This window comes from Schistocerca piceifrons, unplaced genomic scaffold, assembly GCF_021461385.2.
Source record: "Schistocerca piceifrons isolate TAMUIC-IGC-003096 unplaced genomic scaffold, iqSchPice1.1 HiC_scaffold_1422, whole genome shotgun sequence".
Taxonomy (NCBI): Eukaryota; Metazoa; Arthropoda; class Insecta; order Orthoptera; family Acrididae; genus Schistocerca; species Schistocerca piceifrons.
This window is the reverse complement of record NW_025727261.1, coordinates 80,001-87,500: the sequence shown is the minus strand read 5'-3', so window position 1 is coordinate 87,500 and position 7,500 is coordinate 80,001. Positions and strand designations below refer to the sequence as shown.

The window sequence follows — 7,500 nt, the reverse complement described above, 5'->3', positions numbered from 1 at the left end:
CCAGATTACCCGTACACACGGCGCTGATTAGTAATCAATGCAGAGCCATCAAACTACAGAAAATATATACAACTGTCCGTATACATGCTGAAAGAGTCTGCCCACAATGGGAACCACACGTCAGCCAGACACTCTGATCACGCACCACTCTCTGCTTCTAACAGGCGCACATACAATATGTAAGCACCAGCATGGAACAACATCCAGTGCATCCTCTCCGCCACATTACACAATCCACACTATCACAACCAGACCAGGAGGTCCATGCGGAAAATAGAATATCCCACCCTTTCGACATCCACCATTGCGCAGATAAGGCACCAACACCCACACATGTCCTATACAACGGTGCACCCAACATCACAATAGTACCTCCTGTCACAGCGCACAAACAATGACATGAGTCAAAGACACAGGTCTGACACAAGCATAGAATTGGAGCGCCGCCTCTAATAAGCCAAAGGTGCATCCTGACGTGACAAATCTCATCATGTCACAAGCATTCACTTACTATAATCACTATCAACGAACCTGCCGCCCCGCCCCCCCCCCCCCCCCCACACCTTTCCTTACAACAACGTGTAACCTAACCTAACCCATGTTGTACCTTAACCTAACCCATGTTGTACCTTAACCTAACCCATGTTGTGCCTTAACCTAACCCATGTTGTGCCTTAACCTAACCCATGTTGTCCCCTAACCTAACCCAAGTTGTCCCCTAACCTAACCCATGTTGTCCCTTAACCTAACCCATGTTGTGCCTTAACCTAACCCATGTTGTGCCTTAACCTAACCCATGTTGTCCCCTAACCTAACCCATGTTGTCCCCTAACCTAACCCATGTTGTGCCTTAACCTAACCCATGTTGTCCCCTAACCTAACCCATGTTGTGCCTTAACCTAACCCATGTTGTCCCCTAACCTAACCCATGTTGTCCCCTAACCTAACCCATGTTGTCCCCTAACCTAACCCATGTTGTGCCTTAACCTAACCCATGTTGTGCCTTAACCTAACCCATGTTGTCCCCTAACCTAACCCAAGTTGTCCCCTAACCTAACCCATGTTGTCCCCTAACCTAACCCATGTTGTGCCTTAACCTAACCCATGTTGTGCCTTAACCTAACCCATGTTGTGCCTTAACCTAACCCATGTTGTCCCCTAACCTAACCCATGTTGTCCCCTAACCTAACCCATGTTGTGCCTTAACCTAACCCATGTTGTCCCCTAACCTAACCCATGTTGTGCCTTAACCTAACCCATGTTGTCCCCTAACCTAACCCATGTTGTCCCCTAACCTAACCCATGTTGTCCCCTAACCTAACCCATGTTGTGCCTTAACCTAACCCATGTTGTGCCTTAACCTAACCCATGTTGTCCCCTAACCTAACCCATGTTGTCCCCTAACCTAACCCATGTTGTCCCCTAACCTAACCCATGTTGTCCCCTAACCTAACCCATGTTGTCCCCTAACCTAACCCATGTTGTCCCCTAACCTAACCCATGTTGTCCCCTAACCTAACCCATGTTGTCCCCTAACCTAACCCATGTTGTCCCCTAACCTAACCCATGTTGTCCCCTAACCTAACCCATGTTGTGCCCTAACCTAACCCATGTTGTGCCCTAACCTAACCCATGTTGTGCCCTAACCTAACCCATGTTGTGCCTTAACCTAACCCATGTTGTCCCCTAACCTAACCCATGTTGTCCCCTAACCTAACCCATGTTGTCCCCTAACCTAACCCATGTTGTCCCCTAACCTAACCCATGTTGTCCCCTAACCTAACCCATGTTGTGCCTTAACCTAACCCATGTTGTCCCCTAACCTAACCCATGTTGTCCCCTAACCTAACCCATGTTGTCCCCTAACCTAACCCATGTTGTCCCCTAACCTAACCCATGTTGTCCCCTAACCTAACCCATGTTGTCCCCTAACCTAACCCATGTTGTCCCCTAACCTAACCCATGTTGTCCCCTAACCTAACCCATGTTGTGCCCTAACCTAACCCATGTTGTCCCCTAACCTAACCCATGTTGTGCCTTAACCTAACCCATGTTGTGCCTTAACCTAACCCATGTTGTCCCCTAACCTAACCCATGTTGTCCCCTAACCTAACCCATGTTGTGCCTTAACCTAACCCATGTTGTGCCGTAACCTAACCCATGTTGTGCCTTAACCTAACCCATGTTGTGCCTTAACCTAACCCATGTTGTGCCTTAACCTAACCCATGTTGTGCCTTAACCTAACCCATGTTGTGCCTTAACCTAACCCACGTTGTCCCCTAACGTAACCCACGTTGTCCCCTAACGTAACCCACGTTGTCCCCTAACGTAACCCACGTTGTCCCCTAACGTAACCCACGTTGTCCCCTAACGTAACCCACGTTGTCCCCTAACGTAACCCACGTTGTCCCCTAACGTAACCCACGTTGTCGCCTATCGTAACCCACGTTGTCGCCTAAACCTGCTCTGTAATTGTTATACGACTCGTTCAATTAGTGTAGTGTTGCCCACCCGCAACCCTCGCAATATAGTTCGCTACTCGCACTGCCCGCTCCCCTGTGTATCGCTTCATGTTAAACACCTTGCAAGTCTTGCTGACTTTCCACATGCTCCTGCTGTACACTGTAATGTGGATGGCAGCAGGGCGTACATGCCGCCCCCCCCCCCCCCCACCTCTCCCCACGTCCCCACCTTGCCCCCTGCCTTCGCAAGGTGGTTGGTGACAAGTTTGCATGTTCAATGCCCTTCGCATGCGACGTACGCAGGCTACGTTGTGGTGCGGCCTGTGTCAACTGTCCGCTGATGTCGTACGCGTGAACCACAATCTGTACTGCACATTCGTCCTTATGTACTGAATGATACATCGTGGCACATGTGTGACCGTACAACGACTGCGCCCAAAAACGGCGGACCATACAGTGCAAATATTGTGCACGCAGCTACGTGTCGTCTCCCTATGAGAGCTGGATTGCAGTGTGGTACGCCATAGAGACGTGTGGGAGGAACGGACGCCGTGGATGGCGATCAGCATGAGCTGTCTGTTGATGTATTCGGACCTAGTCGTCTCTCCTCACACACCGTGATGGCATGGTGCAGCGCGTTCCATATCTGCGACATGCTACAGAAGCCGGTTGACAGTCGTTCGAGCAATGGACATCGCATACGTACGGGGGCCACCTTCCACGTATTGTCTAGGCGTGCACATTTTGTTGCGTGTATGTGGGCAGACGTAGTGTGGCGTGACACCTGACACAGGCATGCAATAATGGTTGAAGTTGCAAATGGCGATGGACGCCTACGTTTTCTGGTGAAGTTACGCAAATGAAGAAATGGTAACCCGTTGTGGTGCGGTTGTTCTCGCTAGGGGTGAATCGGTGATGGCGACGATAGGTTGAGGTACTAACCGGTTGTTCCAGCGATACCCACCATGCCGACGAAACTGAACGGCATCTGGGTGTGAAGCGATACGCGGCGGTGGCTGGGTGGGACCGTCCCCGGCCGGTGAGGGGGCGCCTCCCGGCGTGCTGGCCGCGCGGTGCGTGGGCGCACGCGCTACAGCCGGCTGGTGGGGGCGGCCAGTGGCAGGCGCGCCGGCCGACGGACGCGGCAGGCGTCGCAGCTGCGCGCCGGCGCACCCTGCGCGCGGCGCCGTGCGGCCAAAGTAGGTCCTCGCGGGCCCGGTGCGAAGCGCGGTGGACATCTGCAGTGTGCTGGTCCGATTGAGGACTGTGTGCGTTGAGGATGCGCCGCCGCCCGGCGCTCGGCGCCGCGACGCCGTCTGCTGCTCGGTCGCCCCAGCGGTTCTCGCTGGTGGTTTGTATCGCAGCTGTGCGGATGTGTTGGCGTGTGCGCTGTGCTGGGAGAGTTCGCTTCGGCACCCAAGTGGGGCTTTTGTCCTTCTGTGGCGCTGGCGTTGGAGCTGCCGGTCACCGTAGGTGGCGCGTGTTGTCTCCCGCCGGCAATGCCACGACAGCACGCTCCCGGGCCTCTGTCGGCAGCGGCAAGCTCAGTTGGGAGCACGGGTGGTCGCACCGAAAGCGTCTACTCGCCTAACTCCGGGCGATTGCGCCTCTCTCGAACCCGACCAAGTACTTGGGACGGCGCTGCGCGCCGCCGGGACCTGAGAGGGTTTCGAGGTGTATTGTGCAGGGGAGCTCAGCCTCCTCCTGTTTGCAGAATGATTGAGCGGACGCTTGCGTGTTCGCGCGGGCCCCCGGGACACACTCCCGGGCGGCCGGCTGCTCAGCTCTAGTTGACGCAGCTCCCTGGTTGATCCTGCCAGTAGTCATATGCTTGTCTCAAAGATTAAGCCATGCATGTCTCAGTACAAGCCGCATTAAGGTGAAACCGCGAATGGCTCATTAAATCAGTTATGGTTCCTTAGATCGTACCCACGTTACTTGGATAACTGTGGTAATTCTAGAGCTAATACATGCAAACAGAGTCCCGACCAGAGATGGAAGGGACGCTTTTATTAGATCAAAACCAATCGGTCGGCTCGTCCGGTCCGTTTGCCTTGGTGACTCTGAATAACTTTGGGCTGATCGCACGGTCCTCGTACCGGCGACGCATCTTTCAAATGTCTGCCTTATCAACTGTCGATGGTAGGTTCTGCGCCTACCATGGTTGTAACGGGTAACGGGGAATCAGGGTTCGATTCCGGAGAGGGAGCCTGAGAAACGGCTACCACATCCAAGGAAGGCAGCAGGCGCGCAAATTACCCACTCCCGGCACGGGGAGGTAGTGACGAAAAATAACGATACGGGACTCATCCGAGGCCCCGTAATCGGAATGAGTACACTTTAAATCCTTTAACGAGTATCTATTGGAGGGCAAGTCTGGTGCCAGCAGCCGCGGTAATTCCAGCTCCAATAGCGTATATTAAAGTTGTTGCGGTTAAAAAGCTCGTAGTTGGATTTGTGTCCCACGCTGTTGGTTCACCGCCCGTCGGTGTTTAACTGGCATGTATCGTGGGACGTCCTGCCGGTGGGGCGAGCCGAAGGCGTGCGACCGCCCCGTGCGTGCTCGTGCGTCCCGAGGCGGACCCCGTTGAAATCCTACCAGGGTGCTCTTTATTGAGTGTCTCGGTGGGCCGGCACGTTTACTTTGAACAAATTAGAGTGCTTAAAGCAGGCAAGCCCGCCTGAATACTGTGTGCATGGAATAATGGAATAGGACCTCGGTTCTATTTTGTTGGTTTTCGGAACCCGAGGTAATGATTAATAGGGACAGGCGGGGGCATTCGTATTGCGACGTTAGAGGTGAAATTCTTGGATCGTCGCAAGACGAACAGAAGCGAAAGCATTTGCCAAGTATGTTTTCATTAATCAAGAACGAAAGTTAGAGGTTCGAAGGCGATCAGATACCGCCCTAGTTCTAACCATAAACGATGCCAGCCAGCGATCCGCCGCAGTTCCTCCGATGACTCGGCGGGCAGCCTCCGGGAAACCAAAGCTTTTGGGTTCCGGGGGAAGTATGGTTGCAAAGCTGAAACTTAAAGGAATTGACGGAAGGGCACCACCAGGAGTGGAGCCTGCGGCTTAATTTGACTCAACACGGGAAACCTCACCAGGCCCGGACACCGGAAGGATTGACAGATTGATAGCTCTTTCTTGATTCGGTGGGTGGTGGTGCATGGCCGTTCTTAGTTGGTGGAGCGATTTGTCTGGTTAATTCCGATAACGAACGAGACTCTAGCCTGCTAACTAGTCGCGTGACATCCTTCGTGCTGTCAGCGATTACTTTTCTTCTTAGAGGGACAGGCGGCTTCTAGCCGCACGAGATTGAGCAATAACAGGTCTGTGATGCCCTTAGATGTTCTGGGCCGCACGCGCGCTACACTGAAGGAATCAGCGTGTCTTCCTAGGCCGAAAGGTCGGGGTAACCCGCTGAACCTCCTTCGTGCTAGGGATTGGGGCTTGCAATTGTTCCCCATGAACGAGGAATTCCCAGTAAGCGCGAGTCATAAGCTCGCGTTGATTACGTCCCTGCCCTTTGTACACACCGCCCGTCGCTACTACCGATTGAATGATTTAGTGAGGTCTTCGGACTGGTACGCGGCATTGACTCTGTCGTTGCCGATGCTACCGGAAAGATGACCAAACTTGATCATTTAGAGGAAGTAAAAGTCGTAACAAGGTTTCCGTAGGTGAACCTGCGGAAGGATCATTACCGACTAGACTGCATGTCTTTCGATGTGCGTGTCGTGTCGCGCAACACGCTACCTGTACGGCTCGCAGTAGCCGTGCGCCGCGTGCGGAACCACGCGTGCCTCTCAAAACTAGCGGCAATGTTGTGTGGTACGAGCGCTGAAGCGCTGGAGCGGCTGGCCTGCGGCACCTGGCGCCTGGCGCCGGTTTTGAATGACTTTCGCCCGAGTGCCTGTCCGCTCCGGTGTGGAGCCGTACGACGCCCGTCGGCCGTGAGGCCGTTGGACACAGAACGCTGGAACAGGGGCCGCCACACGCCTCACTCCCGCCTATGCGACCGTCTCGAAAGAGACGGCGGAAACTTGAGAAAAGATCACCCAGGACGGTGGATCACTCGGCTCGTGGGTCGATGAAGAACGCAGCAAATTGCGCGTCGACATGTGAACTGCAGGACACATGAACATCGACGTTTCGAACGCACATTGCGGTCCATGGATTCCGTTCCCGGGCCACGTCTGGCTGAGGGTCGGCTACGTATACTGAAGCGCGCGGCGTTTGCCCCGCTTCGCAGACCTGGGAGTGTCGCGGCCGCCTGTGGGGCCGGCCGCGTCTCCTCAAACGTGCGATGCGCGCCCGTCGCCTGGCGGTTCGCATACCGGTACTTTCTCGGTAGCGTGCACAGCCGGCTGGCGGTGTGGCGTGCGACACCTCGTACAACGACCTCAGAGCAGGCGAGACTACCCGCTGAATTTAAGCATATTACTAAGCGGAGGAAAAGAAACTAACAAGGATTCCCCCAGTAGCGGCGAGCGAACAGGGAAGAGTCCAGCACCGAACCCCGCAGGCTGCCGCCTGTCGTGGCATGTGGTGTTTGGGAGGGTCCACTACCCCGACGCCTCGCGCCGAGCCCAAGTCCAACTTGAATGAGGCCACGGCCCGTAGAGGGTGCCAGGCCCGTAGCGGCCGGTGCGAGCGTCGGCGGGACCTCTCCTTCGAGTCGGGTTGCTTGAGAGTGCAGCTCCAAGTGGGTGGTAAACTCCATCTGAGACTAAATATGACCACGAGACCGATAGCGAACAAGTACCGTGAGGGAAAGTTGAAAAGAACTTTGAAGAGAGAGTTCAAAAGTACGTGAAACCGTTCTGGGGTAAACGTGAGAAGTCCGAAAGGTCGAACGGGTGAGATTCACGCCCATCCGGCCACTGGCCTCCGCCCTCGGCAGATGGGGCCGGCCGCCCGCGCGGAGCAATCCGCGGCGGGGTCGTGTCCGGTTGCCTTTCCACTCGCCGCGGGGTGGGGCCGTTCCGGTGTGCGGTGGGCCGCACTTCTCCCCTAGTAGGACGTCGCGAC

General features: G+C 54.9%; 2 non-coding genes and 1 pseudogene across 2 annotated transcripts; all 3 read left to right on the top strand.

Moving 5' to 3' along the window:
- Nucleotides 1-4,263: 4,263 nt before the first annotated feature.
- LOC124734085 lies at nucleotides 4,264-6,172 on the top strand. Its single transcript, XR_007009317.1, has one exon. It is a non-coding gene; the product is annotated as a small subunit ribosomal RNA (ribosomal RNA).
- A 352-nt stretch (nucleotides 6,173-6,524) lies between these two features.
- Nucleotides 6,525-6,679, top strand: LOC124734079. Its single transcript, XR_007009311.1, has one exon. It is a non-coding gene; the product is annotated as a 5.8S ribosomal RNA (ribosomal RNA).
- A 188-nt stretch (nucleotides 6,680-6,867) lies between these two features.
- LOC124734099 overlaps nucleotides 6,868-7,500 on the top strand; it is a 4,188-nt pseudogene continuing 3,555 nt past the window's right edge.